Raw genomic sequence first — 15,166 nt, forward strand, 5'->3', positions numbered from 1 at the left:
ATTTAATACATTCTCCTCAAGGGTCTGAGTTAACAATGTAGAGTATGTTAGTTTAAAACTGTTAAACTTTACCAGACATAAATTTTCAATTAAGCTCACCCAAAGTGACCACTGAAAACTTAGATTGAGTACAGCATCAGATAAAGTGTAAAGAAACAGGTAAAAACCAGCATGATTTTACAAGATTTTCAACTTTGCTCTTCATCAAAAAATCCTCAAAAATAAAAATTACAGGCAATTGACAGAAGCATTACAGGATTTAGAATGTAAAAAATTTTAAAATAATCAGTTCTGGTAAATAAGCTACCTCCCTTACAATGAAGTCTTTTAAGTGATCCTACTCCTAGGAATCATCTCTTGACCTAAAAATTCTTATTTTAGTTTGTCTTCAGACCCAACTTCATCCTCACCCTTTTGAAATTTTGTTTTATTCTTTTAGATTTTCTATAATCCTCCAATATAATCAATTTAATTCATATATTCTCTTTTAAAACTTGGAGATAGGTTTTCAGCTTTTTCTGCTAAAAAAGCCTTAATACTTATTCTTCATTTCTATTGTAATTTGAAATGTAGTTTCTTAATTAATTTATGTTTACTAGATTTTTGCCTATATTAAATAGTCTTAAAGTGACTCTCAAATACATCGATTCAAATTTCCCCCCTCTATTTTCTCTCAAACTGCGGTTTTTCTTCCTTATATATTTGTGTTGCATTTTCTTCATAATTACTCAAACTGAAAGTTTGCTTAGTCTTAGCTCTTCCTTTAAAAATCGAAAGCATGTAAGATTGTGATTTCTACTTTAGAAATGAGCTTGGGTTGTACAATTTTGAAATTATTACCTTAAATTTGTTTTTTTCAAAATAGTTTCATTGCCTATTGGATTCCTTAGTATGTTTTCAGGGGGGGAAAAAAAAGCATTTCCTAATTCACATGGCTTTTAAAAATGATTGTAATTTTTTCAAAGTGTGTTGATATACATGAATCATATATATTTTGTATTTAAGTAATGATTTTATTTATATCACATGCATGCTCGAAATAAAGCTTCAGAGTCTTAAAACTCTTAAGCTATAGAATTTACTAAATATATAATAATTCTTCTCTATTGATTGTTCTGTGTGGCTGCCATTTCCCTTTGGTGTTTTTGTCTGTTTAAGACTATACAGACTGTACAATATACAGACTAAACAGTACTAAGAAGTTGATATTTTCCCAATGACTGTTTTTTCCCTGTAAATTCACCTTTAATTTATTTTAGTTCTTTTTCATATAGGTGAGATAGTACACCAAACATAGTCTCCATTCTGCTCTGAAGCAGTTTAAAACCTGGGCCAAATTTTAAACTTTGTATGCCAGATCCTAATGATTATGGTTTTATATAATGTAATCTGATTTTACATACTCTTATACAAGTATGTAAAATCAGATACATACAAAGTATTGTATTAGGGTCCTTTAGTTTCGAAATGTGGATCTATTTATTTATTTGTTTATTTATTTTTATTTATTTCCTTCCTTCCTTCCTTCCTTCTGGAAAGAATATACCCAAACTTCCAAGGTTTTGATTTTTTACATTTGACCACCATTTTCCACCATTATGGTTCCCTCTTTTCTTTTTTTTTCTAAGATTTTTCTGACTTCCTTTGCTATATTATTGAACAATCAAAAATGATATTTTAAAGATATTTAGATTCAAATAATAATTAATTTTTCTGGTTTTATCCTCATACATTTATAATAACCTTCCTTTTTATATTGTAGAAGACTTATTGTTCTTTTTGTTAAGTCATAGTTGCTTTCATTTCTGCTCCTTATTTTTTGGGGGGAGGTACTAGGGATTGAACTCAGGGACACCCAACCACTGAGCCACATCCCCAGTCCTATTTTGTATTTTAAAGACAGGGTCTCACTGAATTGCTTAGCTCCTTGATTTTGCTGAGACTGGTTTTGAACTTGAATCCTCCTGCCTTAGCTTCTCAATCCCTGGGGATTACAGGCATTCACCACCTCACCTGGCTTTCCTCTTCAATTTAATTCATCATTTATTAGAAGATGTTTCTGGGCCCTTGTTTTTGGCAGCAGACAATATAGAGATTTTAATTTTTTCTCCTAGCTGTCCTACTTCCTACAGATACTCTCTCCTTTTGGGTGTTGACTATAAAGCATGGAGCTAAGGCTTACATAATTTTAGGGGTCTTTTTAAAAAAGAATAAAATTTCAATACAGAATTAATTATAAAATTTTCAGTGTATTTAGAATAAAGATTTTAAAACAAACTACCAGTATCTTGAAAATCGGATTCTCTTTTTTCCCCTTTAGTTTATTTGAAAGTTTACATATAAATGATCTCTGATGACAATTTGGTATCCTTTTCGTCTCTCATTCCTTTATTATCACAATACTTCTACCCCACTGCACCACCACTTAGAATACTTTCTCTCTACTCAAAGTGTGTTCCATGCACCAGAAGCATGAGAGGATGCTGAAAATCTAAAAAGTTTGCCCTGGCTCTAACCTACAAAATCAGAATCTGCAAATTCGGACAAGATCACCAGATGACTCCTGGGCATATTAAAGACTGAAAAATATTACATAACTCTGCCAACTAAGAACACCTAAACAGGTACCTTGAATCTAATGAAGTAGGCTTTTATTGAAATAAGTTTTGCAATAAAAACGAGGTCACTTTGGTTCATTCAATAATGCAGAACATTTAACTGTTTTGCATTGGCTCTATGCAGAACAAGAAAGCACACCACACTTAGGCATGCTCTTAATTCCAGCCTCTGTCCTAACAACTGCTGATTTCCCATTCCAGGATGCAAAGATAATGACACACAAAACCGAGTTTTCTTAGCCACAGATTCCCCCTAGGCAGTTAGAGCAGTTCATTAAAGGAATGATTTGATAAGTATGCTCTGAATTGGGCCTGCAAGACCTGGGAGTGCTCAAATGACTCTAGTTAGAAGGAGGAAAGCTGGGGATAGTGTCTTGTAGGGAATAATCTGGAAAGAAACAGCGGGGCCTAATGGCTACTAGTAGAAGAGGAATGAGGAAAAAATATAAATCTCGAATGAGACTTTGTGTGAGGTTATTTGCTTTCCAGTATTTGACATAAATCCTCTTTTCTGTGTCCCCATAGAATCTTCTGTAAAATCTACTTTGCTCCCCAGTGCTTTTTATGGAGTGGATTTTCTTTATCAAGAGAAGAAGTGCTGGACCCTGCTGTGAAGTTAGCAGAAAGCAGAGCCACGGGCTGCCCACCTGAGGGCAGCTGCCTGTAGGTTACTCCGTGCTCTGTGGCCTCTCCTCCACCCCGGCTTTGTTCAGCACCAAGTGGTGCACTGTGTGCCTGACTGCACAAAGAGGTTGGGAGGTGAAGCTCTCACCCAGTCAAAAGGCACTGCACTCCGTGGGAGGATGGAAACACACTGAGGTTTTTATTCAAGTATTTCAGGTATCGAAGCCTCATCTTTTTATCTGCCCTTGATTTAATGTTTCAGGGATTTAAACTTCATAGATAGTCCTAAAATTCTGGGAGAAGCTGGAGGAAGCACGGCCATTTGGGTTCCAATTTGTGTGTTGTTCATATTTTTTCTCTGAGGCCCTATGGATATGTCTACAGATGATTAGGGAAAGATAATCAGGCATTCAAGACTCTTTCCCCCCACCCCAGAAAAATTGCCTGGCATTACACAGATTTTCTGGGAATTTTGTAATAATAATTTTTGTAATAAAAAATTTGTAATAATAATAATAATAATAACTATTATTATTATTATTATTATTATTTCTGAAGCTAGAAAAACTTTATGTAGAAAAATCAGCTCTGATAGACCTGGTAAAAAAATAAATGAAGAAGAGATTTTATCCCTTTCAATCATAAATTGGACCACAAATGGCACATCATCATCTATCCAGAGAACCGACTTGGCCTATCATCCCTATAATGAGTGGAGCTATTTCTTATCCCTTCCTTTGTGCCTCCTTCTCTTCTATTGCTGTCCCAGCGGAGCCAACTTTCCAGTGAAAAATGGATGGCAAACAAAATAGATGGCCATTCTCTCGCTCTCTCACACTTTCCAATTTTCCCTTCTACAGCAGAGAAAAGATTCATGTCTCAGGAAATCTTTTCTGCCCCATATCAGGGAGAAAGTTCATCGCCATCTTTCCATTGGGTGGTGGCAGAAGTTAATGTGAATTCACTGATTAGACAGAGAAAACAAATCATGGAAATACATACTTTTGAGGTGTTTCTTAGGAGATGGTTTATTTTAGCACAGTTGCTGCGTCTGCTTTTTCTTCTAGGCATAATAATATAAATTAATTTTTTAAGATAAGGATAAATCCATTTTTAAATATTAAATATATTTCTATAAATATGAAGCTTTCCCTTTTCTAGCCTATCTTATTTTTAGATGGAAGTTATAACTGCTACAAATGAATAATGATGTTTAGTTACTGATTAGAAGATATTTTTATTGAAAAATAAAAACATTGTATATCTATGATAACAGTAGTAGGAAGGAAACAGTTCTCCAATTTGAATGCCCTTTCTTTTTCCATAATTCACACATACAGAAGGAAAATGCAGTTTATAACCAAGACATGAGTTCTAACAGTGGTCTTTTGAATGTATTTGTATAAAGACTGGTGAGAATCTATTCAAAGATTATTTTCATGTGGTGTGTAACTAGTGATTGTAAATAGCATAGCTTTGGTCTTAGCAGCAGGTTACAAAGGAATATTCATTTAAATAAACATGATTTTGAACACTATAGGAAATCATTTCTTGTTTTTAAGTGTAGAGGTTCATCTTTCCCTCAAGCCTATACTTTGTTATTTTGAAATTTCATCCACCCCAAAATTTCAAAGGTTCAAATATCCAAATGAGATGTTTGAAAAAATGAGAGAACAAAATAATTAACCTGAGAGTATTCATTATATGGCTCCAATACATATCATACCTGCCAATTTTATCTATAATCTCTATATTATTGTGTAGTTTGAAATTTTAAATCAAATCCAACATAATCGTTATTTTACCTTTGATTCTTAAGTATCTCTAAAGATACATTTAAAAACTATAGCCTCAATGTTCAATTTCTTAATATCATCTAATACCCGAGGCTATATTCAAATTTCCAAGATTGGCTCAGAATTGCCTCTATATGTTTCAATTGTTTAAATTAAATCAAAGTACACATATTGTATTTTGCCACTTTGAAAATCTCCTTTCCTCCATAACAGCACTCACTCTTAACATGCCATGTTTTTTTCTTATGCTGTATTGTTTAAAAAGCTGATTTTAAGGCTATTTGTACTTAATGTTCAACATTCTGAATTTGGCTGATTGTTTGTGTGGTTCAAATTATTCCTTTTTCTTTCATTTACTCTAGTATTAAGGAGTGGTAGAGATAAAGTTGCTTTTGTTTTGTAAACCAAGATTGGATGCATTCCTGGTCACTGGTGTGGTCCATGGTCACTCAGCTACCTCAGTAGCAGTGGGTAGAGACACAGTATCAAACCAATACATAGACACTGGAAGCTGGTGAGAGTTGGCAGGTGACAACTTCAGTCCACTTCCAGGCAAGCTCATTTACTTTAGGAATGCATACAGCTGTTATAGAGTTCAGGTAGGGCCAGCCTGCCAATTACACATAAGCACCCTAACATCTATAAGTGAACCTGAAAGTATTCATTATATGGCTATAAGCCAATCATCTTATGCCTAATGTAACTGCACTATAAGGAAGCACTAAATATTGCTGTCGTGATGAAAGGCAGTCTGGAAGGGTCTTTGACCCCAAGGGAGGGGGTCTTTATGAGTTGGGGGGTTTCATGCCCTGAAACACCTAACCCCTCCGTTTTGTGACCTGGTAGTCTGGTAGCTTGGCAATGCTAACCACAAGTACTGAGAATGTGGGTTCACAAAGCGTCCCATCCTGCAGGTGATCCTGTCAGGCCTGTACAAAGCATAGGTTTTCCTAGAACTCTGAGCTTCTCATAGCTACTATCTGTGAACCGAAAGTTATTCTAACACAAGATCACTATAGAAGCTGCACCATAGGCTTTCTGTCCCACCATGTCTGGAGGCTGGTGATAGATATGTGGCCATCCCACTGCTGGGTTAATGTATTTGAATGTCATTCTCATCTTCCTTTTCTGTATCATATTGGTCTTTACAAAGTACTATCATACTAAACAGAATAAATCGGAGTTGGTTTATATGTGGTTTTTGTAAACTAAATTTCTTGAAGTCAAGAATGGCAACAATTTCAAACAAAAACCTATTATTAAATACATTCATTCAAAAGATGAAAAAACAGTTCAACATAAAAAACAATCTATTGAAATAAAAATGGTATACCAATCAAATAGAAAAACTATTAAATCATCTTTTGTAAGATGCAAAACAAAATTCTGCATGCCCGGAGTATTTAAAAATAGAATGAATGGCTTACTCTTCAATATGACTAGAAAATAGATCTACATAGGCAATCCAGCATCATATTTGATGAAAAAAATGATAATAATAATTCTCCAAAGGAGCTACCAAGCCAGAATGTCTTCTAATATTATTATCCAGGGTTCTAAACAAATGAAGAGCCAGGGCTATGTTAATAACCCACAAAAGGCTTAACACTGAGGCACAAAATAATAAATGGAATGACCACTTTAAAAATTTCTTATTTAATTCAATTTCAATGAACTGTTGGATGATTAAAAATGAGTTTTTGTGGACACAGCAGTCTTCACCATAGCTCCCTTGATGTGGTAGCTTCTACCTCAGTATACCAGACAGGGCCTAAAGGCAGCCACTACCAGCAACAGCACTGCGTCTTTAAACACATTGCCTAATGCCATTTCATGGCCCACCCTTGCTGCCTCATCTCTGAAAGCAGTTGCCTTCATCTTGGGACACCTCAGCCACCATCCTGAGTAACCTCTGCTGCCCACCTCTTCCATCTTTATTTGGGGCAGCTTCCATCTTGGGACACCAGCTGGGACCTGGAAGCCTAAAATCAAGGTACTTACAGGTCTGCCACCACTGCCACCAACTAGAAATGCACCTGCTTCCATCTAGGGATAACAACCAGGGACTGGAAGACCATCATCAAATGTTCAGGCTTGGTTGCACCTGAGGTGCCACTGCTAGGTGTGATAATAGCCACCATCTTGCAGCAGAGGCAGAAGACAGCCTTGCACAGGATTGGTAGTTGGAAGAGGGTGTGAAGGTATCTTGATCCCGGCTTTCTTAGCCAACCAGCCTATCACCCACTGAGTACACAGGGCCAACTCCAGAGGTAATTGCTGAAACCTAACACCAGCCTGGTCCCCAATTCTCTTCCCAATCTGGCATCTACCAGTCACCTTGTCACACCAGTTAGGCAATCAATAGGGCCCTCAGGCTCCCCAATCTTCAGTCTCCCATCACCTTCCCCAACACCAGCCTGGCCCAGCACTTGCAGCTATGTGGCTGGTGCAGCTCTCAATTCCTGGTCCTGATCTTTCTGATAGAGAACAGTTCTCCATGGCAGTTTCAAATGTCCAGGCACTCAACTCTCAGGACTCATGGAGAGAGAGGAGCCTGATTGGGGATTCTAAAAGGTGGAAGAGATACAGTTTAGAGACTAAATTAGAGATCAGGAATTACAGAGTCCACAGGTGATGTAAGGGGCTAAGATCAGGCTCCTACATCATATGAGTGGACCCCAAAGGATGTTCCTAGGGTGCAGTTTTGCAACAGGGATCAGCAATTGCTATACACAGGCTCCAAGTGTTCTGTCTCCAAGAGTAACCCTCTCACCTTAGTAACCTTCACCATCCTGAGAGTGAAGATACCAGCAAACTTTAGAAAACCCCACCTAATGGATGAGAAGGGAAGCAAAGAAGATATTGAGCTCCAAAACAAACAAGCAATTGAAAATTATTCAATTTTCTTTTGAGATATCTTTTCCCACTTTCACATTTCCAACATTTTTGAAACCAAGTACTTTTCATGCATTAGGCTAATGAGGACTAGGATGTCTAAATAGTATATTACAGTTTTGTTGTATTTTCTTTTTTTTTACATTTTTTCTTTTTATTTTTTTCAATTTTTTTCTTATTATTTTATTTTTATTTTTTAATATTTCTTTTTTCTTACTCTCTCTAAATATTTTTTTCTCACTTGTCTGTTTTCCCTGAGTGTCTTTCTCTCTTTTCTTCTGCTAAGAGCCAACTTCTATTGATTGCGCTTTCACACTTCCTATTATCTAATATCTCTATATTATCACCTCCTACCTCACAAACATCACATCCCACACACCCCCTTTGTCCATCCTTAGAAACTACAGACCCTTTTGCAAACCTACTGTTTATATTGTAGGTAGTGGTCAAACACATCATTTCTGTTTATTTTGACAAAACTGTATACACCTTAATTGGAGCTATTTGTTTTAAGGCTGCATATTGTTTAAATTAGGTGCTGTTAATATTGACCTCCCCTTTAAAGGTGAGGTATTGGAAACCTGCAGGGACACTATAAGTCTATAGGATCGAAACTGTAATACCTTAGATACTCACTGCTAGAGGTAAAGACACATGAACAACATGAAAAAAACATGGGAAGAAAGCACTCTAAACAAACCAAGATGCTACACTAATAGAATTCCTTGAAAGTACAGTAGAAGAAGTATCAGAGAAGGAGTCCAGAAGGTTCATAATTAAAATTATCTGTGAAGTAAAGTATGAAGTAAGAGAGCAAATGCAGGCAACAAAATATCACTTCAATGAAGAGATAAGACAGAAAATGCAAGTAGCAAAAGATTACTTTAATAAAGAGACAGGGTTTCTAAAAAAAAAGTCAATCATAAATCTTTGAAATAAAAGAAACAATAATCCAAGTTAAAAAGTCAATAGAAAATATCACCAATAGACTAGACCACTTGGAATACAGAACCTCAGGCAATGAAGACAAAAGTTATAATCTTGAAAATAAAGTTGACCAGAAGTGAAGATGGAAAGAAAGAATGAAGAAAACCTCCAAGAATTATTAGATAACATGAAAAGACCAAAGTTAAGATTTATCAGGATAGAGGAAAGCACAGGGATACAAACCAAAAGGATGCACAATCTCTTCAATAAAATAAAATCAGAAAATTTCCCAAACTTGAAGAATAAAATGGAAAATCAAACATAAGAGATATATAGGACATCAAATGTACAAAATTATAACAGATCCACACTAAGCTATATTATAATAAAAAATTCCTACCATATAGAATAAAGATAGAATTTTAAACACTGCCTAAGAAAAGTATCAGATTACATATAGGGGGACACCAATTTGGATCTCAACAGATTTCTCAACAAAGACCCAAATCTAGTAGGTCCTATCAAGCTATGAAAGAAAATGGATGCCAATCAAGAATCTTATATTCAGCAAAATTAAGCTTCAAGTTTGATGAAATAAAAACCTTGCACAATAAACAAAAGTTTAACAAATTTACAACTAGAATGCCTGCAGTACAGAACATTCTCTGCAAAATATTGCATGAGGAAGAAATAAAAACAACAATGACAATCAGCAAAGGGAGGAACTACAATAAAGAAAAAGCCGATCAGAAGAAAAATGAAGTCAAGTTTAAAAGAAAATAAACCAAAATGACCAGGAATACAAATCATGTCTCAATAATAACTCTGAATGTTAATATCCTAGATTCACTAATCAAAAGACATAGACCCACAGATTGGATTAAAAAAGTAAAAAATACCTAACAATATGCTTTCAAGAGACTCAACTCATAGGAAAAGACATCCACAGACTGAAGGTGAAAGGATGGGAAAAAGCATATCATTGACATGGATCATATAAACAAGCAAGGATTTCCATCCTGATATCAGATAAATTGGACTTCAAGCCAAAGTTAGTCAGAAGGGATAAAGAAGAACATTTCATACTGTTTAAGGGAATCATACATCAAGAAGACATAACAATTATAAATATTTATGTTCCAAATAAGGGGGTATCTATGTACATCAAACAAACCCTTCTCAATTTGAGAATCAAATAAACCCAACACAATAACACTGGGTAACTTTAACACACTTCTCTCTCCACTGGATAGATCTTACAACCAAACACTAAACAAAAACCTATAAAACTCAATAAAACAATCAATAATTTATACTTAATAGACTTTTATAGAATATTTCATCCATCAGTGAGCAAATACACCTTTTTCTCAGAAACACATGGATCCTTCTCTAAAATAGACCATATGTTATGCCACAAAGAAAATCTTAGCAAATGCCAAACAATAGAGATACTACCCTGCATTATATCAGATCATAATGGAATGAAATTATAAATCAATGACAAAATTAAAGATAGAATCTACTCCAACACCTGGAGATTAAATAAAAATATGCTATTGAATAACAGATAGCAGAAGACATCAGGGAGGAGATAAAAAAATTCTAAGAGGTAAATGAGAACACCAATACAACACATCAAAATTTATTGGACACTATAGAAGCAGTGCTAAAAGGAAAGTTCATTGCATTGGGCTCATTCATTAAAAGAATAAAAAGTCAACAAATAAGTAAACTAACTTTTCATTTCAAAGGCCTAGAAAAGGAGGAACAAATCAACACCAAAAGCAGTGGAAGACAGAAAATAAAATCAGAGCTGAAACAAATGAAATTAAAATGGAACAAATAATTTAAAAAGTTGACAGCATGAAAAGTTGGTTCATTGAAAAAGTAAATAAAACTGATAAACTCTTAGCCATGCTAACAAAGAGAAAAAGAGAGAAAACTCAAATGTTCTAGAACTTGTGATGAAAAAAAATATAACAATGAACACTATTGAAATACAAAAAAAATAATTAGAAAACATTTTGAAAATTTATACAAAAATGAAATAGTAAATCTTGAAGACATAACAAATTTCTAGAGACATATGATCTACCCAATATGAATGAGGAAGCCATACACAATTTAAACAGATCAATTTCAAACAATGAAATAGAAGATGCCATCAAAAGCCTACCAACTAAGATAAGCCCAGAACCAGATGGACTCGAAGCAGAGTTTTACAACACTTTCAAAGAAGAATTAATACCAATACTCATTCCTTCCAAGCTCATTCTATTGAGGCTAATATCACTCTGATGCCAGAACCAGACAAAGACACATCAAGCAAAAAAAAAAAAACACTTAGGACCAATATCCCTGATGAACATAGATGCAAAAATTCTCAATAAAATTCTGGCAAATTGAATACAAAAACATATTAAAAAGGTAGTGCACCATGATCAAGTGGGGTTCATCCCAGGGATGCAAGGTTTGTTCAACATGAATAAACATAGTACACAATAAGAGATACAGAGACAAGCCCACATAAATACAGTTATCTCTTACTAGACAAAAGCATCAAAAATATATTCAACAAACGGTTCTGGGAAAACTAGAAATTAATATGCAGCAAAATGAAGTTAAACCCCTCTCTCTCACCCTGCTCAAAACTCATCTCAAAGTGAATCAAGGACCTAGGAATTAGATCAGAGACCCTGTGCCTAATACAAGAAAAAGTAGATCCAAATCTTCAGCTTAGAGCTTGACTTCCTTAACAAACTCCTAAAGCACAAGAAATAAAATCAGGATCAATAAATGAGATGGATTCAAACTAAAAAGCTTCTTCTCACCAAAGGAAACAATCATAAAATGAAGAGACAGCTTACAAAATGGGAGAAAATCTGTACTATACACACCTCAGATAGAGCACTAACTTCCAGGATATATAATGAACTAAAAAATTTTAACATAAAAAAATAAACGAATCAATTAATTGGCCAAGAGCTGAGTAGACACGTCATAAAAGAAGATATACAATCAATAATTTTATGAAAAAATGTTCAACATCTCTAGCAATTAGAGAAATGCAAATCAAAACTACTCTAAGATTTCATCTCACTCCAGTCAAATGACAATTATTAAGAATACAAGCAACAAAAGAGAGAGAGATAAGTGTCACAGTAGAATGGGTAGAGAATAGTGATGGAAGGGGAGGGGAGGGAAGGGGGGAACAGGGAGGGCAACAGAATACAACTGACACTAGGATTGCTGTATGTATACACATGGATGTATAACCAATGTGATCCTGCAATTTGTACACGTGGAAAAATGAGAATTCATACCCTATTTGAATCAAATGTATGATATGTCAAGATCATTGTATTGTCTTGAGCAACTAATAGAAAAAAAGAATACAAGCAACAATAAGTGTTGGCAAGGATTTTGGGGAAAAGTATACTCATATATGCTGGTGGGACTGCACATTGGTGCAACCACTCTGGAAAACCATATGAAGATTCCTTAAAAAACTTGCAATGGAACCACCATTTGACCCAGCTATTTCACACCTCAGTTTATACCCCAATGACTTAAAATGAGCATACAACTGTGTTACAACCACATCAATGTTAATAGCAGCTCAATTCACAATAGCTAAACTGTGGAACCAACCTAGACGCCCTTCAACAGATTAATGGATAAAGAAACTGTGGTATATATACACCATGGGATATTACTCAGCCTTAAAGCAGAATGAAATCATGACACTTGAAGGTAAATGGATGGAGTTGGAGAATATAATGCTAAGTGAAATAAGTCAATGCCAAAAAACAAAGGCTAAGTGTTTTCTCTGATACATGAATGCTGATCCATAATGGGGGCTGGGGTAAGGGAAGAATGGAGGAAATTTGGATTGGGCAGAAGGGAGTGAGGGGAGGAACAGGAGTATAGGGGTGGAAAAGATAGTGGAATGAGACAGACATTATTACCCCTTGCACATGTGTGATTGCTCAAATGGTTTGACTCTGCTTTGTGTAACAATCAGAGAGAGGAAAATTTGTTCTCTATCTGTGTACAATGAGTTGAAATGGATTCTGTTGTCATGTATAACTAATTAGAACAAAATAATGAAATAAAAACAAAAAACAAAGATGATTTTTGCTACTTATGCATATATTACATTTATATATTTGTGAAACAAACATATTGAAATTATTATTTTGAAATTAGCATTGTATTATAATTAACAAATGTAAGTGAATGTGTACATCCTTGATCAGAAGGAAAACATTTATCCCTGACAAAAGCTACATTTTATCTTTTCTAATATTTTCATTCTTATAGTGAAATAAGCCAAATGTAAAAATGCTTTGTATCAATAATTTAGTATACATTCAATGGAGATAAGCCTTGTCTAAATGGTAATATTCATTTTAAAATGGTATACATTTTTTGCTGATATATATTTTCTCTTAGATCTACTAAAATATGAAATTATCATGAAAGCTTAAGAGTTCTTCCTCGCCTGTCTTTCCCAATGTAAAGAAAATTTATTATATTCTTACGAAAATGCAAGCAAATGCTCTTGAAATTTATACTGGGCATGAGAAATAATGCAAAATGACCCATCTTGAATAAAAGGAAATTGCTTAGTATGCCCACTAAAAAACAAAGAGAAATTTATACTTTATCCAACACAGTTTTGCAAATGTTTGGTGGAGTTGACAAAGCCAAACTCTGCTTTTTCTCTTTGTTTTAAACCTGGAGGAGACTTCTTACTTTGGCCAAAACATGAAAATAAGAACACTGAAGAGAATAATGTGAATTTTCAAAATTTATTTTTTTTATAATAATAACAAACTATTTGCTTTTTTCCAAAATTAAAATATATGTTCATACAATATGTTCATACAATTTTATGTCTAAGAGGCATTCTAATTACTGAGTCTATCACAAATTAACAAGAGTTCCCTCCTATAAAATTTAGGACAGAATTTGTCAAGCCACTTTAAATGATTTTGAATGGTTCAATTATCCAAATTGTGTTTTGAATGCAATCATGCAAAATGTATGAGATTTCTATCCAGCTTCTGGTGAAGTTGATCATTAAGAGTATAAAATTGTGTTTTAAAATGGAATGTCTTCTTCCAGTTACTCATATAAATATAGTTAACATTGACGGGATATAGATTTTATTCTTTCTAATGTAGAAGGGATCAGTACAGTTTCTAAGACAGTTGGATTGTTTTCACAGCCAGAGTTATCTGCTTCAATCAACACAATGCTGAAAATAGTTATGGATATGAGACTGTTTATTGTCCCTAATACACCTGTCTAATGTTCAGCACTTCTGTGTTTGGGTGCAATTTGGCACATTGTCTTGCTTTCTTAAGTCTGGTCATGAGAAATATGACATCAGTGTGCTGCTTATTTCTTTTCAGATTCCCATATTTCCTCTCAAGTCACTACTGTTATGTTTAATATTCTGAAATTTTACTACAATAATGCATATTTTAGGTGTACAGTTATCTATGCATTTCTTATTCATTGTTCTATGAATTCAGAGCGTCCACTTAATTATCGGCATGTTTCCTACCTTGAATAAAATGAACATCTATTATTTTTATTAAAAAAAATTCAAGCTTTCATTTGTTGTGACTTCACCCTCTTAAATGACTGTTCATAACAAATGATCAGAAATTCTAAATCGAACTTTTTGCCCTTTGGTTTTCATTCTTAATTTCTTTTCTGTATAAACTCGTGGTCTATTCTCAGATATTTTAAGTTTTGTCTTCCTAATCATAATTCATTTTTCAACTATCTGCATTCTGCAATACAATTCTGCTAATCTGCTAAGTATTTTATTTTGAAAATTCTACATTGTGGGCATGTGTCCACATACGCAATTTCTGGAATATCTAGTTGGTATTCTTTTCATAAGAATCTCTTTTCATCACATCTGACTATTTTTTCAAGATGATTTCTCCCTATGAACATATTGATATAGTTATTTAAATCTAAATGCTGTTATAAATTATGAAATTTTTCTGGTGTTAGGACTTTATTTTGTCCCTAAACAGGGAATTGAAACCATTTCTTCTATTACAATGTAATTCATCCTTAGATATTTTGCATTTTCTATTTGGTACTTATAATAGTTGAGGTTAATTGTCAGGCATACTGTAGCTTCTGTTGGCAATGGGGTGAAAAGATTTAAATTTCTCTTCTTTTTCCATTTATACTTTTATCCCTTCCTACTTCCTCTTCTTTGTTTTTAGTAAGAAAGGGAGAAGCATGTTTTCAATCTTCCTAAGAGAATAAGTG

Source organism: Ictidomys tridecemlineatus, chromosome 5 (assembly GCF_052094955.1).
Source record: "Ictidomys tridecemlineatus isolate mIctTri1 chromosome 5, mIctTri1.hap1, whole genome shotgun sequence".
Classification (NCBI taxonomy): Eukaryota; Metazoa; Chordata; class Mammalia; order Rodentia; family Sciuridae; genus Ictidomys; species Ictidomys tridecemlineatus.